We start from the raw sequence: 25466 nt of genomic DNA, 5'->3' as shown, positions 1-25466 counted from the left end.
GAATTATAAATTACTGTCGTATGGGTCTTGTTATTCCTTCTGGTTAAATATTAATATTGAATGTCCAATTAAGTTCAGGAGACCACTTTAAACATATTTGTCGAACGTGTCTGTTGCATAGACATCCCAGTTCCCGCTCTTATTGATTAGTCTTCCATCATCCATGTACCACAAAAGTTTAGTTTGTTATTATTTACACTTAGACCAAATAATTCTATAATTTTAGATGTTTGATATAAGCTCGTCCGGAAGCCATTCAATTCCGTGTTTAAACAGAGCAGTTCGCTTTGTAATTGTTATATTTACCCTTTGTGTAATGCATGTGAAACCATTGTAAATATTTGAACCTATTGCTCTGAAAATCGTGCACAAAATAATGTATTTCAATACTGCGGAAGGAAGCACTACAATTCAAAGGGAATGTATTCTACAAATTATAGAGCTATGTGAATGTCATATTACAATTCATCGTCACCATATTGTTTTTTAAAGTAGCAAAACCACACCACAACAACGCACATTTCCGGAGGTACGAGTATATTCCACCAGGACTGGTGTCATCAGCTTTTGATACTCACCCGTCTCTACTCGCGCAAATATGTAAACATATAAAACAAAAGGGAAACGAAAGACGAAAGAGTAAATCTAATACAAAAAAAAAGGAATAAAAAGTGTCTATAAACAGATTCCCCTTACAGTGAAGGGCCTTAACTGACGAGGGGCAAAGAAATTTGATTTTCTTCAATTACCGCTAGGGGGCGAACAAGCGCTCCGAAGCAGAAAGACGGCTTTCGACATTTTTGAAGAATCGAAACCGTAGTGTCCAGTTACCAGATCGCCCGTGTACACACGAAACAAGACAGCGCCATGAATTCCATTGACTATGCAAAATTTCGAGATTAGAAAGTACATTTGCAGCAAATAATTACCTAATTTCTGGCACTTGTTTACTTTCTGGTATTCTTTAGTTTTTTATTATCACAGCCTACTCCGATATATAAACATATAATTAATTAATGGGTAGGTATTTTTGTGAAAAATATTAAATAACCTAAAAACTATGGGGTTAAAGCACAGGACATCCCTTATAAAAATTGAAGAGAACACAAAAGACAATCGATTAGCTAAATAAAATAGTGATAGTTTCATTTGAAAAAGAATAGTTTGAACAAATGACATTGAAATAAGTAAAAATATATAGGATGTTCTATTTAAAAAAATCAGTTACCTATTTATTGAGACCGTAAAAATGGGACACCCTCTACATTCAAAAATCTATGACATAGGGGCGTAGGGAGGCAGAGAGGGGCAGAGGGGGCGCTTGCCTCCCCCCATATTTTATACTGGGGAAGTAAAGATTGTATTTTGCCCCTCCCCCCATCATTTAGTTGTATTTTTTTAAATTTATATGTGAAATTAATATTCTAACTAATTTTTTAATTATTTTCTTAATTCTCGAACCCAAAGTAAATTTGAATCTGCCTGCTCTCGCCAAAATATTTTATAAATACAACATTTGTACTGTTCATAAGGCTATTTACTGATAGTACTGAGGATGTGCGATAAATGTACGTCGGGTACACGTACATGGCTAGAATGGGGAAAATACTGCACTTTTTGAATGGAATATGCCACTTTCTGCGGTAATAGTTAATACCAAAAGGCAACTTTTGAGATAGGGAGCCACTCGAAAATCCGTGCAGGAAACCAAAATGGTGGCCGTCAAAATGGCGCCATTAGCCGCAATATATTTTTTGTATCTCTGCTCCCAATAGTCCGATTTTAATTTTCTTTTTTTGATTGAAAGCTCTTGTGACGAGGAAACTTTTTTGTTATATAACATTTATCTTTAAAACTTAAGGACCCTGTATATAACCAAATACTCTTTAAAAACTGGGAAATTTTGTAAATTGTAACTTTTGGCTTTTCCATTTCAATAGGATGCCGACACCTGTACTAAGGACATACGACACATATACCCGGGCAAAAAAACGTGGCGGCTGATGTCCTCTCGAGGATCGATGAAGTAACCTCAACAATCGAGTATCAGGCACTCGCAAATTCCCAAGAGACAGATAAAGAATTGGAGAAATTCAAAGTATCTGAATCCGGCCTGCAACTAAGAAAAATCTCACGTCCGGGAAGTACCAAGGAAGTATACCGCGACGTTTCAACCACCAGCCACACACCTGCATTTCGCCAAGCAGCTTTCAACCCGGTACATCAGCTGTCGCATCCAGGAATTAAATCTACTTTTGTATGACGTCGCGCACCCAGTGTCAGCACGCCAACACCATCAGTGATCGACACGTAGTTCGATGCTGCGTCACGACACTTTGAACCCGTTCACATCGACGTCATCATCATGCCTATCTGTAAGGGTACCGATATTGCCTAACGTGCGTCGATGCAATCACTCGCCGGCTAAAAGCATACCTACCCAACCCAATGGAAATTCACCGTACCGCTACCGTAGCCCAAATTTTCTACCACAGACTAGATATCAAGATTCGGAATCACTACCGACGTCAACTTCAGTCGAATCTGTTCAAAGAAATTTGCAATTTGACATACAATTCACCTAAGGACAACCGGATGTCATCCCCAATCCAACGGCATGGTAATGACTTAATGAGGCTACAACGCCAACTTAAATCCGCCACCATATCATTTTTAGGGGAATTTTTTGAATGAAAAAATCCCCTTTTGTGATGGTTTTGTTCGTCCGTCAATCAATTTCGAGTTCGAGTTCAAAGATCGATGCTATTGAATATGAGCGGGATTAAAAGTCGCATTTCCGAATGCAAGCTGAGTGTCAAAAAGTCCCTTTCGGCTCGGCCGATCAGATGTAGGTAGATTTCTTTAACCGCATTAACATATAAGTGTCCGCCATTTTGTTTCAATATAGCGGAATTGGCTGATTCACGAACTTGACCGAGATATTTATGAGTTACACCAACCCCTAAAATTTGATCGAAATCGGTGCATAGTTATGAAAATTAGAGTGTTTCTTGGAAGTGATATATAATACTGGTTCCACTACTGAATATCGTATGCGACTAAGTATCTTGTTTTATTTTAGTAAGTAATTGCCCAATTCTCAAAGGTAGGTTTGTTCGTTTTTTCGAAATAAACGGTGCTGACAGATTGTTGTACATGTCGACTAGATCAAAGTACGGACTTATTTGTCAGCCAGGCAATATTTCCACAGTAAAGCGTAATGTCACTAATAGATTTTGAAACGATGCAGATAATTTGAGCGAAGCGAAATTGCTAATTTTATTGTTGTTGTCATCTACCTGTATGTGTGTTCTGCTCCAAATTGTTCGTATTCTACGCCGCATTTCAATAGCACTAGAGTAAAATTAGTTACAATATGTGAAACATTACGTATTGTTCGTTACAATACCTATCAGTTGAACTGACGAGTCATTAGGCTTGCTTTGTAAGCCCATTACATATAATACATTATTAAAACGTAGTGCTAGGTAGATTTACATGCGATTGAAATGCCTGTAAAGGTATATTGAGAGAATTGAGAAAGAGAACGCCGATCTGATCGTGTTTGGACATGATGGCTTCATTGGACAAGATGTCGCTCTTTGGAAGTGTTTTATTAATACTAACCGTAATTATTTCCTCGAAATAATTTTATTGTGAAACATATTATTAAGAGAGTTGTAAAAGTTTTCGTCGATAAGCAATAAATTTTGTTATTATGGCAGTCGGAACTTTAAAAGAAGTATCAAAATTTGAAGTAAAACTTTGATTAAGTGTCATTGTGGAAACTTGAATAGGACCATTAATTCCAAATAGTTCAGCCGTTGCGTTTTTAACTTTCGACAGCAGGTAATAATAGTCTAGGAATTACCACAGTACTGTTACCACCCCATAGATTTATACTGCCGCAATTGCAACGCTTTCGACAATTTAAATTCCCAAAAATTAAAACTTTTGTTTTGGAAAACTGGTTCAGAAGTAGGATTATTAAATAATTATTATGATTCATGGATTTAGGATCTGTATTTTTATACCCGCATAATGATCCTTTTACCTAAACTCCTAATAGGCACAGCCCTTCACTTTCACTGGCAAATAATAACGAAAGCTCTGTAGTATCATGTTGCGGAAAACATAATTACTAAAATGGAATACAGAAAACAGTTTTTAAATATGATTGTTTCCGTTGTTATTTGAATTTTAAATTTTAGTAACTCCATGAAAGTAGATGTGGTACATTCCACGATTTTACGCGGCACTTTCATCAGATTCCTTCTTTGAGCATTTCTAAAGGAAAGCTACAACCCCGCAACTTTTAACAAAAGCGGCTGATGCTTCACAAATACATACATAAAATTTGATTTTGGCTGAACGTCAGCTATGATTTTTATGTCACCCTTTCGTAAGAATTTTTGGCATACTTCACCAACGGAAAAAATGACTTCTCTCTATAAATTTAATTAGTTTCGGCATATTTCAACGATTGTAGTTTTACGAGAGAAGTTCGATTAGAACCAACGAAGTATTATTACCTCGTTTGCGGATTACGTACCAAACTTTAATAAAAGTCCTATAGAAAAAGCAACAAATACAACGTGTTTTTAGATGATCCACAAGAAAAAGGAATTCAATATATATAGCAATACCGTTATATGAGCTCATAAATTTTTGCTACTTATATTTTCAATTTTTTTCGGAATTCCTGTCAGTGTAAATGGGCTCTTTTTATTTTTATCAATAGAAATGCAATACATTCCAGGATGAGTGTGTATAATAAGAACCATATAAGAAAATGACAGCTATTCCTTTCGACATGAACATGAAAGGTGTGATTGGCTCGACTTCAATGCGAATTACATCGTTTAATTTAGGGCTCATCTCATCTTCCCTTCTGAGTAGATTACATTTCATTTTGCACAGACCCTCCATCGCTAATGGTAATGAGCAATTTTTACTTCTTCAATTTACAGAAAAACAAACATCAGTTCCTTTGGATAGTGTAATTTGAATTATTCTTTGAATGTAATGTAACCCCTTGAAATTAGGTAACAAAATTACTTACCCTTTATAATATGCTTTCCTTATCCATGTACCTGAAATTTAAAAATCATATTAGATTTTCTGTTTCACGCACCGCCCACTGATTATGACCGGGGGGTTGCTTTTGTAACTTCCTTTCGTAAGTACGGTTCGCCATTTTTGTTTCAACCATGCTCTAATTTATTACTTCAAAGTATTCATTAAAAACAAAGCGCCCCACAGTCACAAATAGCGTGGAGATAAATTAACATGTTCTAGTTACGATCCTATCGGATATTGTTAATGATCTTTAATTTGTCTAGCACCAGAGCTGTAATTAGCCGTTTAATTACACAACAGTAAGCAAGTAACAATCACTTATGTGTACATCCAATTTAAGTCTAGTGCCTATTCACTCCACTCCGCGCAAATAAACAAGAAAATGGAAGTTTCGTTATATCTAAGCTAACATTTTCATGAGCGCTGAACTATACCTATGTTAATTGCACGTGCAGCAATCTGGGGAATAAGTATCAATTATTATAACAATTAATTTTTAATCGCTGCCGTAAAAATTGAGAATAAAGTCGCCTCTTCTCCACCCTTAACGCATCAAATGGACCTGCCAAATTCCGATAAGTTATAAAATTTGTTGACACATTTTAAATTTACCTTGGCGCTTACTAAGATTTATCGGGATGCTATTAATTTAAGGTAGCCCGAGAATTTAATTGGACCCGCTCTAACTTTCCTAAATTAGAATTTCACTTGCTTGTTAAACAATAAATTCAGTTGTGTCTTAGTTACATTTCTACCGAATGAAATTCATCAACAAAACGAGGCAGTATACTGTACAACGCAGAATACGTGTACGCATTTATCAACACGCATCCTCAAGTATATACGCCCAAGTTTATCTCGCTGGTAGTTCTTTAAGAGTAAAAGATTACTGGCAAGATTTTCTTGTTTTTAAAATTCCCTGTGGGACCATAGGTGAACATGTTTCTAATGTTGGGGTTAATGTGGAAATAAAGTTAAATCTTTCTAATTTTGCCGTTTCGCGTTCTTCGAGAGCTACAGAAAAAGGATATTAGTTGAGTAATTTATTATCTAGAAAATTTAAAGGAAAATCAAGATAACTTTTACAAAAGAATAGGTGCATTCAAGGTGAAAAATAAATATAAATCTCCAAGTTACAACCCCCTCAATACTGAATTTTCTAAAAAACTTCTGAAAAATGGCAGTTCTAGGGTTGGTTATAGATTATTTAAACATTCGGCCCTGTGATGTACCAGAAACCTCAAACTTAACGTACAGGTTATCTACCAAACAAGTTGTAAATCAGCATATGCATGATCAAACCGCATTTTTGGTAATATAGATCAGTATTTTATTAGCAAAGTTTAATTATAGGTCTCACGAGGAATCTAACTCAAAATACACTAGAGCCGACCATCTACACTATAGCAGAAAGCTTTTAGTGAAAATTTGAAGTCTCTAGCTATTGTAATTGCTGACATCTCAGCCGGACAGCTAGCCAGCCAACACAGCCAGCCATAACGAACTTATAGCGTATTCTTTTCGCTATTTTGCGTTGAAAACGTATGTATGATAAATGCAGTTTTCTACATGTTAGCGTTAAACCATTGGTTAAACCCAGCTTGAATAAATCTTTCGAGAAATCTTCCATCATAATAATCCTGTAATTTGTGTTCTAGGGAAAGCGAAAACTAACAATGTTTAATACAAATGTTGCCTATATTTCGAATGAATAATAATTACTTGCCAGTGTGACATTCCTCTCTTAGGATATGTGGGTTGGAGCCAATTAAAGAATTCTTAGTGCGTCTTACGAATATTAGCCGATTCCTAAAGAGGTCACAGATATTCCTCGCAAACTGACCTGGGATGACAAGTGAACATGCGGTTGTAGGGATCTTTAATATCCATAAATATTGGCCCAGGTAATCGTTTTTACTAACACAGATTTGTCTGTTACCAGATCTGCCAGTGCGTCCACCATTCCTTTATCAAAACGAAACAAAGGACTATCCTCCCTATTTGGTTTGAGGATAGGCACCACAACAATTTTCTTCAATCCTTCCACCATGTTATGCTCAGTCTAAATATCATTAAAGCACTCCAGTTATAGCAATCCTTACCCCGTTATTGATAAGAGATGCAGCATCGAATACGTGATGTCGTCCACCCCTGGCACTGTGTTGTTGGATTTTTCCATCGCGTGTCAGTATTAGTTCAGTTTGAAAAGGGCCGGGATAGAAAATGGTTGCACCGATCAAATTGATCGGGTCTTGGTACCGTTGGCACATGTAAGTTTTTATAAAAAATCGGAAATCCAAAATTCCTCGCCAATAGCCTTACCACGCCATACACCTTTGAACGTTCTAATATGCTTCCCGAATTCCGAAATTGGTAAAATACTGGTGATGTTCTGGCAAAAATCTTTCCACTTTTTCCGTTTCCTGTACTAGGAATCGCTTTATGTATGCAAGATCTTTTTTACACTGAATAAAATTTTCAGATTACCACGTTCAAGCCCCTATTGTATAATTTCGTTGGGTATCTAATGTGATACGTTCGATAATACAATCCGCTTTGCCGCAGAGAAAACAATCACTTGTTCTTTTTGTGGGAATTCAAATTTCGTTTGTAGTACGGACGAGGATGTAGAATCAGATACGTTGATAGAGCTGCTATCTCCATGACCAGAAATAGCGCTAATCTTTTGCGTATTAGACAAAAGACACAACACGACCCTTCTCCGGCTCGAGACCGGAGAAGGAAAGCTCCTCTCTCTAAACTAACCAACGATAGTTGCACGTTACACCGATATCGGAAAATTTCCAATTTCCAGAAATCGAAATTAACTAATAGACACAGCTTATGACAAAAAAAAGCACTTATAATATCTTAATAATCCCGCGTCGTCCAAGAATGGTACACATGATAACCCCAAGGAATTCGTGTAAAATTCCCTTCGACACTTATATACTACATCTCCACCGATCACTACGAAAACACACCTTTCCCTCGTGCTCTCTCGGTAAACACTGTACCGTTGATTGATAAATATATATCAAACATTGACTGTACTATGAAGGTCACAACTAGGGAATGCAATACCGGGATTCCGAAATACCGGGATCCCGCAGCATTTTTGCGAGATTAATCCCGCACATAAATGGAGCGGGATCCCGCGGGATTTGCGGGACTGAGGAATTTGTCGACCAAGGGGACGACTCTGTTTAGTCTGTTAATGAAACTGATAACGGCGAATTACTTTTTAAATAATTGTTAAACTTTTTACGTTAAAAATGTACTATGATTTTTAAGGCACTTTAGAAGACTTTTTGTGCTTTACAGGTAAGGTTTTTTTGAGTTCTAAGTTAAGCCGAAGGTACTTTTTTGTTAAATATTGTGATAATTAGCGATTTATTTTAATACAAAAGTTAACCGCACAGAATTGCTTATTTGCCAATTTATTTAAAGTTTTGCGAGATCCCGCAAATTCCGGGATCCCGCGGGATTAACATCTAACACTCCCGTAAATACCGGGATTGAAATTTAGCTGCGAGATTGCATTCCCTACTAGAAACCAATTTCGAAAGAAAATTCAAAGGGCTGTAACTTTTGAACTAGTGGCCCAATCTTGTAGCTGTTTGAAATTATGGATTCTACAGGTCACATTCTATAAGAAATTTTTTTTCTGGCCGATCTGAGACAATTTTTTCTTTCGAGCGAAAAAAAAGGCAGTGTATAACCTTCCTTTTTTACCAAAAATCGACTACACCAAAATGTCTCGGGAAAACACTTTTTCGTATTAATTTTGGTGCGTAGAATCCAAAACGATTCGTACTTTTTCAATTAGACGTCTCAATCAAAAGTTATAGACTAGCATCCAATTTCGTAAAAAACTTCAAAGGGCTGTAACTTTTGAACTAGTGGCCCAATCTTGTAGCTGTTTGAAATTATGGATTCTACAGGCCACATTCTATAAGAAAAATTTTTTCCAGGTCGATCTGAGACCTTTTTTACCAAAAATCGTCTCATCCTTAATACAGCAATTGAAATGGCATCAATTCAACCATCGGTGATTATTGTGGGCGAAGATATAAATTAGTTCTATTAACTGTACTCGCTCAATCCGCCAATATTTAAGTAAATGAAGGAGATCTACAGATCTACTTACTCACCCTTTGATCTTGAAAAAAACACAGTGGCTACAAATATACTATTTTTATACGCTTTCCGCGGCTGTGACTCTACGTCTGTGATTTTTGGCCACGGTCCAGCTTTTCGAGAGTCCGAAAACACGGAAGATTTGTCAGATTAGTCGTTTCTAAACTTCCTTTTTGGTCTTCCTTCAACGATGGATCAATCAATCTACTTTAAAAACGTGACTTTGAAACAAATTAAATCTTTTTCGCGCATGAACCTAATTTTCAGCAGTGACATGGATAAACATGGGCCATCAACTGCAGTTAAACGGTAAAGAGTACTTTAAACTTTTTTTTAAAATAATTTAATTTATGTTTAGTAATAAAAGTCTATATTTTTGAAATATATGTGGATGTGTTCTTAATTCTGAACTTGTCTGAAAATAGGTGGGGAAAGTTGGAGGTTGAGGGTTGACTTCCAGATACTGAAAAATATGAGAGATTAAAGGAGGGAGGGGGTTAAAACGAAAGGTAAAGCGGTTGGAGGGAGAGCGAACACGAACTCCGTGCGAAGTGCGCGTGAATCGCCAATGAGGATAGTTCAACGTACGCCAGCGCCCCCTACGTGCGTAGTCGTAAACATGTTTTAGGACGTTTTTGGTTGCATACTATATTACATTTCAAATTTGTAGGTATTTTATTCGTGAAACCACAAAAAAACGATTTCTTAACATATTTTTTCTGTTTTTCAAGATTTGGGAGGGTTGGGGAGGGAATTTTTGGTGGGAAGTTAAAAATTTGGATTCAGCAACCCAAAAAACATAAAGTAAGCCTATTTCCAGAACTACCATTAATTTTGCAAGCTAAGGCCCTCATATGTCCTGGACTAGTAAGCTTCGTGTGATGCGAAAACGCCTTGAAAAACTATTTATAGTTTACTTCAATAATCAAGGAAATTCATAATTGGACGAATAAGTTAACTCGTTAAACTTTCCACGCACATGAAACTCAACGGAAAATTTCTGTGAAACGTCAAACAACCCCTAATTAGTATCCCTATCAGAACAAACAAAGTAAGAGGGTAAGTATTTTTGAGACTCCTCAAAGACATTTTTCATCAAAAATTGCTCATCATGCCCGCGGACAGTGCCCACCGCACGATTACACAATGAAAAGGCCCACATCGACTCTACGTCTATTACTACAATTACTGTAATGCACTTCTGTGTTGTACTGAACAGTTTAACCGAACTTTCCGTTAGGTGGAAAGGTTCATTTTAGCTAAACAGATATATACGTCATTTCCAGAGCCACGCAAATTCGTGAAGATCCGCAGGTTAATTTAGTTTCTGATTATTGAATTAAGCAGTCAATTTGAAGGGAATCACTTATTTACTGCGCCTCCCATATTTTATGTAATATACCTTTACGTTTAGGTGCTATAAATGCTACCCGTAAAAGACATTGGAGGGACACATACGCACATATTCTCTTTTGTGATTTTCGCGTCTTGGGGGCTCTTAAAATGTACTCTTGGGACGCGATGTCCAGTTTGCAGCGAGCCGAAAATACGACCACCGCAAAAGGACTGCGTACGTGATTGCGTCATCAATGAAAATGTTTTCCAGTCTTTTACAGTTTCCTGATGCTTTTTGATACTTTCCCTGTGAACAAGTATTTAATTGTAAGTGACAAATATATTTTTCACGAAGTACCTAACTATCATGTCACCTTGCATCAAGTCTTATGCTACAAAAAGAATGTTTTCGAAGACGTATGCGAAATGTGAAATAAAGAATTTATCTCAAATAATGGTTGGCAGAAAGTTCGTGGCGGCACGGAGCATGAAATAAACATACTGAAAAATGGATTTAAATTACACGAAAATAAAATGTGGCGTGGCCCTATTTTTTCTCGTTCGATCTCTTCTACTGGCTTTACACGTAGCGTATTAAACCGTAAACGTGACAAACTAAGTACATAATATTCTAGCTTTGCTGTTATGCGTCTCTTGTTTGTGATGGCTAAGGGAAGAATCACTTTATGCCATACTAAAACAGTTACTTTCACAAAAAAAAGCTTCTTAATCGCCTTTATATCTGACAAGAAACGGCGAAGAAAGATGTTAGACATATCAACTTAAATGGGGTGAACACTTTTGCCACAGACTTTTTGGGTTTACGATAAACTATAGCTTTAGTTTTGCCCTCTCGGTTGTTTTGATATAAAACTGATTTTAAAATTATGAAAAATATAAAAATGAGAAAGATGTAAACAATACATTTCGCGTTATCTTTTTGCGGAACATTAACATTTATAATATGGATGCTCCGTTGTTTACTATTCCGAGGAAATGGCTTTTCAGGCTACTATGCATTGTTTATGAATTCAATTTAATGGCTCATATCTTTTTTTTTTTGGCATAATTAGTATTATTTAATCTTGGATTGTAAAGAAGCCTACTGAATCAGAATAACAAATTACATCCGACTAAAATGTAAACCTGTACAAACCAAGTCTGAAGCGTGTTCAATAAATCTCCCAATATAATTAACAGATTCCCTAGATTACTTTTCATCGCCTTTAATGTTAATCTTCACTTGTGGTTGTGACAAACAGCCTGCATTTGGGTATGCGAGCTTTTGCCAATGGGAATTTAAGTTCATTCAAGAAACAAAAAGTCCAATTGAGAGAAATCAAGATTTAACTTCAAAGAAATAATTCAATTACCCCCGCGAACTAGTCAACCAGTCAAATAATTCCTCCTTGCACACGTGAGCGAAACCGCGAATTAAACTTATTGATCGTTTACGATTAAAAAGAGTGGGAGAAGGGTGGCGAGATCCTACTTTCAACTATTTTATGTTTGATCTTTGTACTTTATTTACCGTATTCACCATTTATTTCACAGCACACTTGACGTTGACGCTATAAGTTTTTAAAAAAAATCCCGTAGGTTGTCATATTTCAAGACACTGGCGAAGATTACAAATATATCGAACGGCATTAGAGCAAACCTAAAATATTACATCAGTATGGATTAACTTGACGACATAAGGCGTGACGGGACTCAAATAAAAGGATAGTCGATCAACTGACGATAGAAATAGCAAAAATACAGAAGCGAGATTTTCATTTAACATGGAAATACTTTTAAGTAGAGTATAAAAGTTGCCTTTCGCAAACCTTTTATTTTTTAGGTCAATTATTTATTGAAATTGCGCTTTTTCCTATTTCTATCATCTCAGTTCCTGTTTAGTCTAAAATGTAACGTTGGGTTATTAGAAATTGCATATTCATAGATATAAAGGGCCATTAGTCTACGTGATATTTGGAGCTTTCGTGCTGCGAAACTGTAGACAGCTAATGAAACGGAAAATTGATCGGGCGGGTTATCTGCTGTTGAAGCTGAAGTCATGTTTCTCGAGTGTGAGATACGAATTGATTTGTAGAAAAAATAAAAATAGGGTTGATTATCCATAACGAAATAATTAATTTTTTGTAAGTTTCTGAATATTCGTCTACTTTTTATGGTTGACATTCCTTAATAAAGTGCAGGTGCGCTCTTCTGAATAAATTGTTTGTCATACGCGATGTTATTTCGCGAAAGGCATTGAAGCCATAACATGTTTTGATGCCTCAAAGCGTGTTTCAAAATTTGATGACATATACATTAGTGATGAAATATTTAAGGAGGCCGGTATAAAGGCTGGAATACGTTCTTGCATACTCCACGTTTTCTTTATATTCTAAGCAATAATGCATGTCATTATCTCGTGGGCCAAACTCGTTTTTGTTTTTTAGAGTTATTTCATTACATTATCACTACCTCCACATCCTTCGACAACAGCTATCTGTACGCATTTCTTAATAAATGTTGCTATTTTATGCTATTTCTTATGTGGTGGATTTTGAGAACAAAGTGTTGAAATTATATGTTGGTATTGCGAATGTCTAACTTCCCAAGAGTGAAAGAGAATCGTTACACTTTACTAGGTAGGTATCCATTTCGTTGGAGAAACTTTCTTTCAGAAAAACTATATTCTCTTAAAGTGGGAAGAACAAAGAAAAGAATACTATGAAAGGAATGGATTTATCATTCACAAGTGCAGTTCGTCACATGTGTTGTTCTTCACATTTGTGTTCCAGTTGTAGGCAGGGCGGCCACGGTCTTCTGGATAAAGCATCAGGACTACGATAGTTTCATCCCGCGTATGGGGTTCTGTTACGAAGTCGTATTCTTGCAATCTCTTAAACTCTTAAACTGCAATAACCAGGGCAATAACCATCTCAATGGAACATGGTCGGTCCTTACGAGAAACTGATGGTCCTACAAATACTTATGGATTTGCGGGTTGCGTTCTGGTTTAGAGAAAACTCGGTTCATGTGGCGCAGTTGAGTTGAAGCTCGGCTGCGGTACTAAGGGTCCCTGGTCCGAATCCGAGTTCGGGCATGGATACTTGTAAATGTATAGTGGGTTATGTTGGGACAGCAGCCTTGGCTGAAACCCCGTCCATTCAAAAATAAAGGCAAAAATAAATAAATTGAACCAATATAGACAGCGAATGACAAGCTCACTTCCGGTTGACGAGTATTGACCAAAATTGAATCATTTAGTCCCTTGACCATTGTCTACCTATTTACTCAAAGCAGAACTGGAAAATTCGAAACCGTTCATGAGTTATCGAGCGGACGGACGGTCAGAAAATCATAAACTCGCTCTTTGTCGCTCGTTAATAAATTAATTAATTAAAATATCCGATGACTATTTCGTGTCCATCCTGCATTATATTGCAGCACCCATTCCAACATTGCTAGCGTCCGTATCTAACACAAAATCCCCTAGTCCTCTAGGATAGCTGAGCACCGGAGCCGTAAGTAAAACTTGTTTGACATCTTCATCTTACTTCATTCTGTGAAACCAGATAGCCAAGGTATTTGATTTCTTTTTGGAAAAGGTTGCACTTCTTAGTATTAAGTGGAAGATTGGCACCGCGCAACCTCATACACACGTCTTCAAGATTCTGGAATTGGTCTTCGAACGAACCGGACCCTATGCTAAAGACTGTCTGTTCGCGATGTCCGGAACAACTTGCCAGTAGCCGTTTTTCATGTTTAGGGTGGAAAACTATTTAGTACCCGTTAAATTATCTAGCGTGTCATCTATTGGGGGCAACAGATAACTATCTTTCTTTGTTACGTGGTTCAGTTGCCTATAATCTACGCAAAACTCTTCTTAACTAGAACCACAGGGGAAGTCCAAGGGCTACTAGATGGTTCAATAAATTATTCCTTGAATAGCCGATGATATTCTCAGCTTTCTCTTTTCTTCTAATGTGGCCGTTTTTACCATAGTCCCATCATCGCAGTCTTTGTCGTTTTGTTTGTTGCTGCTCCAGTTTTTCACTATTTCTTCTAGATTCTCGTCCTCCTCTTCTGCACCAATGGTGTACCACGAGACCTTTTCTTTATAGCATCATACTCCATCGGCTGCGCCAAAGCCTTTTCCAATTTCTCATGTCGCGAAACTTTCAAAGCTTGTTGCGTTGCCACACCATCTATGAACGTCTGCACCGTCAGTTGCCCTATAAAACTTTCTGGAGTCGTAGGATACGCCAATCTATTCGAGTTCTTGTAAAGTTTCGCCCGATTTTTGCGTTACATTCTTTAATTGGGCCTGATACACCTACTGCAAACGTTTATCTCCAAATCGAGAAAATTCAAAAGGCTGTAACTTTTGAACTATAGTAGCCCAATCTTGGAACTGTTTGAAATTATGGATTCTACAGGCCACATTCTATAAGAAAATGTTTTTTCCGGTCGATCTGAGTCAATTTTTTCTTCGGGCCTCAAAAAAAGGGAGTGTATAACCTTCCTTTTTTACCAAAAATCGACTACACCAAAATTTCGCGGGAAAACAATTTTTTCTTATTAATTTTGGTGCGTAGAATCCAAAACAATTCGTACTTTTTCGATCAGACTTCTCAATCAAAAGTTATAGAGTAGAAACCAATTTCGAAAAAAAATTCAAAGGGCTGTAACTTTTGAACTAGTAGCCCAATCTTGGAACTGTTTGAAATTATGGATTCTACAGGCCACATTCTATAAGAAAATTTGTTTTCCGGGTCGATCTGAGACAATTTTTTTTTCGGGCCTCAAAAAAAGGCAGTGTATAACCTTCCTTTTTTACCAAAAATCGACTACACCAAAATTTCTCGGGAAAACACTTTTTCTTATTAATTTTGGTGCGTTTGGGCGCGTAGAATCCAAATTAATTCGTACTTTTTCGATCAGACTTCTCAATCAAAAGTTATAGACTAGAAACCAATTTCGAAAAAAAATTCAAAGGGCTGTAACTTTTGAACTAGTAGCCCAATCGTGGAACTGTTTGAAATTATGGATTCTACAGAGCACATTCTATAAGAAAATTTTTCTTCCCGGTCGATCTGACACAATTTTTTTTTCGGAGCTCAAAAAAAGGCAGTGTATAACCTTCCTTTTTTACCAAAAATCAACTACACCAAAATTTATCCGGAAAACACTTTTTCTTATTAATTTTGGGGTGTAGAATCCAAAACAATTCGTACTTTTTCGATTAGAATTCTCAATCAAAAGTTATAGACTAGAAACCAATTTCGAAAGCAATTCAAAGGGCTGTAACTTTTGAACTAGTAGCCCAATCTTGGAACTGTTTGAAATTATGGATTCTACAGGCCACATTCTATAAGAAAATTTTTTGTCCGGGTCGATCTGAGACAATTTTTTTTTCGGGGTTCAAAAAAAGGCAGTGTATAACCTTCCTTTTTTACCAAAAATCGACTACACCAAAATTTCTCGGGAAACACTTATTCTTATTAATTTGGGTGCGTAGAATCCAAATCAATTCGTACTTTTTCGATCAGACTTCTCAATCAAAAGTTATAGACTAGAAACCAATTTCGAAAGAAAATTCAAAAGGCTGTAACTTTTGAACTAGTAGCCCAATCTTGGAACTGTTTAAAATTATGGATTCTACAGGCCACATTCTATAAGAAAATGTTTTTTCCCGGTCGATCTGAGACAATTTTTTTTTCGGGGCAAAAAAAGAAAATTTTTTTTCCGGGTCGATCGGAGACAATTTTTTCTTCGGGCCTCAAAAAAAGGCAGTGTATAACCTTCCTTTTTTTACCAAAAATCGACTACACCAAAATTTCGCTGGAAAACAATTTTTTCTTATTAATTTTGGTGCGTAGAATCCAAAACAATTCATACATTTTCGATCAGACTTCTCAATCAAAAGGTATAGACTAGAAACCAAATTGGAAAGAAAATTCAAAAGGCTGTAACTTTTGAACTAGTAGCCCAATCTTGGAACTGTTTGAAATTATGGATTCTACAGACCACATTCTATAAGAAAATTTTTTTTCCGGGTCGATCTGAGACAATTTTTTTTTCGGGGCTCAAAAAAAGGCAGTGTATAACCTTCCTTTTTTACCAAAAATCGACAGCACCAAAATTTCTCGGGAAAACACTTTTTCTTATTAATTTTGGTGCGTAGAATCCAAAACAATTCGTACTTTTTCGATCAGACTTCTCAATCAAAAGTTATAGAGTAGAAACCAATTTCGAAAGAAAATTCAAAAGGCTGTAACTTTTGAACTAGTAGCCCAATCTTGGAACTGTTTAAAATTATGGATTCTACAGGCCACATTCTATAAGAAAATGTTTTATCCCGGTCGATCTGAGACAATTTTTTTTTCGGGGCAAAAAAAAGGCAGGAACTGTTTAAAATTATGGATTCTACAGGCCACATTCTATAAGAAAATGTTTTATCCCGGTCGATCTGAGACAATTTTTTTTTCGGGGCAAAAAAAAGGCAGTGTATAACCTTCCTTTTTTTACCAAAAATCGACTACACCAAAATTTCGCAGGAAAACACTTTTTCTTATTAATTTTGGTGCGTAGAATCCAAAACAATTCATACTTTTTCGATCAGACTTCTCAATCAAAAGGTATAGACTAGAAACCAATTTCGAAAGAAAAATCAAAAGGCTGTAACTTTTGAACTAGTAGCCCAATCTTGGAACTGTTTGAAATTATGGATTCTACAGGCCACATTCTATAAGAAAATGTTTTTTTCCCGGTCGATCTGAGACTAGGGAATGCAATACCGGGATCCCGCAGCATTTTTGCGGGATTAATCCCGCACATAAATGGAGCGGGATCCCGCGGGATTTGCGGGACTGAGGAATTTGTCGACCAAGGGGACGACTCTGTTTACTTTGTTAATGAAACGCATAACGGAGAAGTTATTTTTTAAATAATTGTTAAACTTTTTTCGTTAAAATGTACTATAATTTTTGAGGCACTTTAAAAGTTCACCTTTTTTGTGCTTTACAGGTGAGGTTTTTTTGAGCTCTAAGTTAGGCTGAAGGCACTTTTTTGTTAAATATTGTGATAATTAGCGATTTATTTTAATACAGAAGTTAACCGCACAGAATTGCTTATTTGGCAATTTATTTAAAGTTTTGCGGGATCCCACAAATACCGGGATCCCGCGGGATTAACATCTAACAATCCCGCAAATACCGGGATTGAGATTTTGCTGCGGGATTGCATTCCCTACTTACCATTAATCGTGGTACGTTTTACCACGTACTGAATCAGCAAAACACGCTCGCAGTTTCAAAAATTTACTTTTTTTGATGCCCAAATCTTCATATAAAATTTATCCTTCAGACACTCCAGTTTCTTTTACAAGGACTAGGATATTCATTCGCCAAACAGACAGTAGTAAATCTTGAACAAGTCCTACGGTTTCCTCAGTTCTTGCTTCAACCGGATCTTGGTTCGCCCCCCATTTGAAATTGTTTAAAGTTAAACCAATAAGAAGAGCTGTTAGTGGTGTACACCTGGACCATTTTTGCACGGATAACTTTTGCACTTTTGCAATTTATTTATATGACGTGAGTCCCTCGCATTTGGAGTAGCACACTTTACTATTAAACTAAACGGGTTCTTCTTATGGAACCACGAGGCCCTTTTCACAAAATATCGTATTTCAGAATTGAACCAACTGTGCCTGCAATGAAGCGTTAAAACGTTACGCACTGCAAACGAGACTTAAATGTATAAAGGATGTTATTTTTGGTGTACAATAAATTGCAAAATTATTAAAGTTCCCATTATTTAGACTCAAAGATGATAAATAATTCATAAATACTGTATGAATTAATTAATACGTAATGAACCTGCTGAAAATAGGGCTTGCAAAAATGAATTTACTGAAATTTCGATCTAGTAAAATGAAAGTATCGAAGGGGCGTATTAATTTTAAACAAAATTACAGATTAGATTGAATAGGTACGGCGCATCCCCAAGTGAGTAAAATATCAATTATGATAACACGGAATCCAATATTGCTAAATGGTCATACCGGTCGGCAACGAATTGGAATGAACGGGAAACAATGGTAATATCGATTAAGTTTCCGTAATTACATTGTATCGCATCTCCATACTGGAATCGTATTTTTCATCATTAGTCGCAATTTATCTACCGTTTCGCACGATGAAGTGACTGTTATCTTGACCAATGCTTTACGGTAAACAGAGTTTTAGAACTAATGTTTTTGGTGTTGTTTTAAGTGGTTGAAAACACTTTCTCTCTATTGACAAAGTAATCAGACAGTATGATAGGGGCTTAATGAATCCGACAAAAGAACTTATAAGCAATAAAGATTTTTTGCGAGATAAGTTGTAGGAAAAATTGCGAAGGATTATAAGAAATTAGGCCGCAGAAAGCACAGGTTTTTATATACCTTTACGGACCGTTTCTAAATTGCCAGTGATAAATTATCGCCACTGTTTTAGTTCGATGTTTTGTTTTTAAGCTCATATAAAGCCAGTGGCTTTGACTAATTGCTACTACGTTATCTGGGTGCATCACATAGAAATCCCAGTAATAATCACTTTAACGCGAATCCGGTGTGCTTTTTCACTTCCACTCGAAATTCTGCAAGAACCTTTACATCTTCCGTTCTTGCAGGAATGACGGAAATTAGAACGGAGTAATTTCAAGACATGCAGTTACAATGACGTCGTATTTGAACAGTTGTAAATTCAGGTTAGTTATGAATTCATGTGATCAACGTGGCCCTAACGTTTCTATAAAGTTGCTGAATTGATAACAAAGGGACTGCTTTACTCACTTGATGTACATTTCAAGTGTATGGTTTGGTGCAGTGTTTAATGTTACAGGAATAAGTAATAGAGTAGGTCTGGGCCTTAACTGTGTAAAACTAACGTAGTAAATTGCTCAATTGCCCGTTTCTTCAAGTTTCTGCTGTTTTTACATTTACCCAGAGGACTAACACAAACCGTCGAAGTAAAACGGTAGTGATTAATTAGATTCTGATTTGATGCCATAATTTTCGCTGAATTATATCAACCATTCCTAAAAAAGGCAGAACATACCTTTAGTAGATGATTAATCCGCGCAATTACGGCATCTTGCAGTTTTAGGCCGGGGACTATTGGCATTCCGTAATGTTGCAACCCCATAATAGAATACTTGCCTTTATTTATTCCTTCTGTTGTGAACATAAGAATAACGCTTTATCGTCATCGATTCGTCACCATCCGTCCTTCACTGCGTCTATAATTACATCGAACCGACCCGTAAGTTTTTTTTTTTTTTTATTAATGTTCATACGGCCATAACGACAGAGGTTTTTTGGCCTGACTTGATTGTTTACAGGTTATAGATAAAAGGTAGGTATATGTTATAACTTATAAGAGTTTTAATAGTTCTGTTCTTTCGCTCACATTTCCTTTCGTAATTGTTCCAACGTAAATTGGATTACGTGGTTTATTTATTACAACTAATTAACAATAAGTTTATAGCAATCTTAAAGGGATTAATTTATAACAGTAATTATTGTTTATCACTTACAATTTATAACATAACAGAAGCGCGTCTAAGTTGGAACTACACTCGAAACACAATTCGATTTATTTAATATTACTCTTTTGAGAAATACGATTGGTTGAGAGCTTGTGAGATCATTAATTCTCATATCAAAAGTATTGTAAAGAAGGCGACTGATCATTCTTTAATAATTAATCCGTCTAAATCATCAGTTATTGTGTTTGCACCGCATTCGTATAAGAAACGGCTAATAGAAAATCTGTCTATAGAAATTAATGTTTTTATTGAAAAATCGAACGAGGTAAAGAATTTGGGACTTATTATTGATTTCAGATTACGATTCAGTGCTCAAAAAGTGTATAATAATAAAGACATCTTAAATAAAAAATTAAAAATATTGTTGTGTGAATCCCTTGACTTGTCAAACTTCACTTATTGTGACATGGTTTATGGGCCCTGTTTAGACAGTAATTTGTAATATCGCATTCAAAAGTTGACCATGTTTCAATTAAATTGCAGGAATTGCAGTGGTTAAAAATGTCTAATAAGCTTAAAGACTGCCACTTAGGCATTTGGACAACTTAATTATACCTATGCACTCCATAGAGATTCAGAGATCATTCCTATCCTTTTTCTATCTGATTTTTTTGTTTTTTTTATTTTTTATTGAATCTATATTTTTCTCTTTTTTTTAATTGACTTCCTCTTTTCTTCATCTATAAATTATTACTGCCATTTATTGCAAATGGCACGTCACTAAGCAATTAAACAATCAACTAATATTAAATTAACTAATATAATTTCAATTTTGTACTCGTACGTATTCTTTCATTAAAAATTATTGTTAAGTATTAGGGTTAAATGGAAGAGCAGATTATGAAACTTCACCCTATTGAAGGTGACTCTCACGTTAGTTTTTACTTTCTATTTAATAGTATGTACAGTGTTATCGTTCAATAAATGACCATTATTATTATTATTATAAATTGTATAATTCAATACCGAATGATTTAAAATTACTTTCCTTACCTTCCTTTAAAGTAAACTATAAGAGATATTTGTTGTCCGTTCAGTAATTCACATAATATTGGAGAATCCATTTCACTGTCATCGTCAGTTTATTTTTTAGCTTTAATATATTTTTATAATTACGCCTACGCAATTTAGTTTCTCTCAACAAAAATTTCGAAAAACTGAAATTTTGACAAAAAAGGTTATAACACCGAAATCGTTAAAGTTAGGGATCCTATAACATGTTACATAAAAAAATAAGTACTTTTCAACTTTTCAAGTACTCTCCAAATCAGTAATAAAATATGGGATGTTCCATTTAAAAAAATGCAAGTTTGATGCGCCACTGGAATACAGCACGCCGCTGGTAATCAAAAATATTTTAGAAATATGGCGACGATAATTGTGTACAATTTTGCTTTTTTCGGTATCGTTTATGGTAAAGGAATAATGATCCGAGGGGTCTTAGGTGCTACACCCTAAGTATTTTGTATACAGAAAAAATCATGTACCTATACAATACATTAAACCTACAGTGATTTCTTGTAGAATATTGAGAATTAGGAGTAGAAAACATAAAGACATTAATCTAACTAAATGAACCAGTTAAAATATAGTTTAGACAACACTGAATTAAAAACGCAAGTGCAACAAGTGTAACAGGCAAAGATACAAAGAGCGAGAAGAAAAGGGAGCCTGGAAACACATGGAACAACTTGGTTACACAATCATCGCATAAGTAGAGAAGCATGTGACGGAACAAAAAAACAAGAAAGAATGGACAAAGTTCATTTACTTAAAAATCTAAATATTGAAAAATTGCAGATGTTGCAATATTCAGTTTTTGAGTTTGTTATAATTTGTGGTCATTTTTTGCTATATCAAATGAAAGCTTATAAAATTTTGTATAGTGCATTCGATTTCTTATAGTTTTCAATGCATACGCGGTCTAAAATCAAAAAATTTCGAAAAACGATATTCATCGTACTAGTAGTATATCTCAGATCCTTGCTTTTCAGCCTTGCTATTGTATATTTAAGCAGTATTAAGTAATAATTGTTATTTCAACAATGTAATTAATGTTCAAATTTATATGATTTTTAGATTTTTAACTTTCGAACGTTGTGGGTGAAATAGATAACCGTTAAGTTGAACAGCAGGTACTTACTTTACTCAATTCCGCCCAGAACTAAGAAAACACGTAATATAAGTACTGTCCTTTTTATATTTTCCTAAAATTGCAGTTATGTATTATTAGTTTTATTTAGTCAATAATTACCGGTTGATGATGATAGAAAGAAAGCTATAAAAATGAGATCTGTCAGATGTATAGAAAATTAATGAAAAAGCGAGACGGAAGGTGTACTTGGAAAATATTCAATTTTGTATTGCTCACATCTTGAAATATGAAGTAGAAAAAATACTGTTCCAAATTATTATTAATTAATTAATTATTAATATTATCTCAGTGAGGAAAGATTAATTGATTTTTTTGCTATTCTTAACGCTTGGGTATCTGATCTAGCCTGGGAAATAAAATACGGAAGGTAGGTCTGAACGTATTAACAACGAAAGAAGAGAAAAAAATGTAGCATATAGAACAAAGAACTTGAAGTTCTTCCAACCCTTGAAACTTCCATTACATTATGTTTGAAAGATTTGTTACTTGTACTGTCTTTGTTATTCAGGTGAACAATAAACTTAATTTTTTAGTAATCATACACTTAGGTTGCCATGCCACGGTATTCGCAAATGACCTAGTATTCTGCAACTAAAGAAATAAGGTCTGAAAATAATTATTAATAAGATTAAAGTAATGCAAGTAGAACAAGAAAACAAAGAAATAGATATAAAGTTCAAAGAGGAAAGGTAGAACAAGTAGAAACATTGAAATATCTAGAGTATCGATAGATAGAGACGGCAACGTGGGAGAAAAAATTAACGTACGGTTACGGAATGCACAAAAGTGGTAACACAGTCTCAGCAAAACATTCATACTGAAGAAAGAAGTAAGTATAGAAAAGCCAAAATGACAACACAGGTCAATGCTAAGATATGGAAACTAAAAGTGCATTATCATCATTCATCACAATAGAATTAATCGAAAAGGAAGAAAAGATTGGACATCTACAGAGAATAACAAATAGATGTTCGTCCAACTTTAAATAATTAGTTAAAAACCGCATTTGACGCAATGGATATGTATGAGATCGTTTCTCACAGTTCGTCCTTTGATTTTGGTAATATAACTTATGACAACCCTTTTAGTTTCCCTACTAAACGTTTTCGCTCATCTTTTTATTCAATTTTACATAATGTAAAGCCTACGTTCACGTTCATAACGTCCATTTTCAATACTCATAACCCTAAAACGTAAACGAATCACCTATGATAAGGATCCGCGAATCGTAACAATAATTCATAGCTCGACCCCTCTCGATTTCACATACAATTTTAGTGATATGACAAAGATAAGCGCTAACCGACTAATGCCTCGATATAGGTACCAAAAACGTAAAAGTCTCTAACAGAAATACAATTTCCCAATAGCAATTGAGATACCGTGTGTTCTATTAAAAATCGAAGACTAAGTGAGATATTAAGATTCGGTTAGCGCAACCCTTCATCGAGGGTGAACACAATTTTATGATAAGAGGATAAACCGTCTCTCATCCCCTTGCTCTAATCTGTAATAGGTGAATATTTCTCATTTCGAGTACTCCTACCCTTACCATACGTGTAAAAGTCAACTAATGAAAATAATTTGTTAATCAAATCGTTGTCACCGGAGCGCGTCATATTAGGATTTGTACGGTTTTGTTTACGTGTAATATTAAAAGCAATTGGCACAATTTCCTGATCGAATTTCGCACATCATTTTAATAGATTTTTCATTGAACGGTACACATCCGCATTTACCAGTTCTACAAATGTTACATTTCATGTCCCATCGCGCGTAATTTACCTGTCTCCTAAAACAAGCACTAACAGAAAAAGATAAAATACAGGATTCGGAACTTTGCCAGTGCTCGATAACGCGAAAATAATGAAAATTGTAATTTAAAATTTTAAGACATTATTTGTAGGGCGCTAGTATATCCCAGTTTCACTCACTATCCGGCACATCATCAACATGTCATTGTACGAAACTTTTTTTAACTGATGTGTTCAACGAGTGCCCTATCAGCGTACATTTTATTTATAACTGACAATACCAAGAGCTTTGGAAATAAGTGTTCTGGTTTCCAATCCGTACCAGTATTATAAAAGCGTTGGGTAATAAAAACAGAAGATACTTTAAAAACGTCGAGCTGTTCGGGTTTCAAATCTTCTTACTGCACATTAATAACATTATTACATACAATCCTGAAGCTTTTCCGATTGCTAAACTTTGATATTGCTGAAAGAAACGGCAATATTTATTACACCGTGGCACAAGCGCAGATGTTGGGTGTTTTGACAAACGATCCTTGTTTTCGTAACAATTAGCACTAAACCAGCAAATGCACGTATTTAATGTTCTCTAAAAATCGTAATGGATTCCGCGTGGTAATTCCTCCCTGTACCACCCCTTAGAATAAGCATAAAGTGAAATAGAATAAGCAAAATTTCCTATTTACAAATTTATAACAGAATAATACGCCTTGGTTTGAAAACAATTTGACGGAAAATAAACAAAATCAGGGTTTTGATTATAAACGAATACATAACATTAATCTATTAAGATGAAAGCTTCTCGCATTTCCTCGCGAAATTATTTTACTGAAAATTAAAGGGAAAAAAACGAGGATGGAAGTAAAGTTATATTGTTTTGTTCCATTAGGATAATGTTCCGGTTGCTATACAATCATTTCAGCACTATTATTTATTGTTCGAGCGCATTTCCTATTCTTCCACATTAACCATTTATGGAATGCGGCCCAACCTGCAGTGTATGCAGAAGTCACATGTTTAGAAACTAAACAATTATAGAAAAATTAATTATTTCTAAGTGCTCTCTCGCATATTTCAGTCCAATATCTAATATGGATCAAGTAGGGTCTAGGCCATACCAAAGAAACTACAACAGACAGGGGGTGGAACTCGGACCTGGCATGGGCCGGGAGGTGCCTCAAGGATTTATGTATGTTTAAAATATCTCTACATCGCATAGTGAATAGACAATTAAGGTATAGGAAAACAGAGTTGAAACGATATAGTAAAGGGTTTTTTAGTGATACAGTAAAGTTAGAAAAAAATATTTAGTTGGCGGTACTTCGTCAAATTTAAATTACTGCATTTATCCAATACACGCTTATTGCTTTACCGTCAAACTTTGAGCAACAGTCCATAGCGGAAACATCCCTGGA

The 25466-nt window shown here is 35.5% G+C and overlaps 1 long non-coding RNA gene across 1 annotated transcript in view; it reads right to left on the bottom strand.

Moving 5' to 3' along the window:
* LOC116167321 overlaps positions 1 to 25466 on the bottom strand; it is a 75312-nt gene that overhangs the window by 40373 nt on the left and 9473 nt on the right. The window contains exon 2 of the long non-coding RNA XR_004144504.1: positions 5063 to 5093. This is a non-coding gene — a long non-coding RNA (uncharacterized LOC116167321). The remainder of the gene's footprint in view (positions 1 to 5062; positions 5094 to 25466) is intronic.

This window comes from Photinus pyralis, unplaced genomic scaffold, assembly GCF_008802855.1.
Source record: "Photinus pyralis isolate 1611_PpyrPB1 unplaced genomic scaffold, Ppyr1.3 Ppyr1.4_LG3b, whole genome shotgun sequence".
Taxonomy (NCBI): domain Eukaryota; kingdom Metazoa; phylum Arthropoda; class Insecta; order Coleoptera; family Lampyridae; genus Photinus; species Photinus pyralis.
This window is presented reverse-complemented; position numbering and strand designations above follow the sequence as displayed.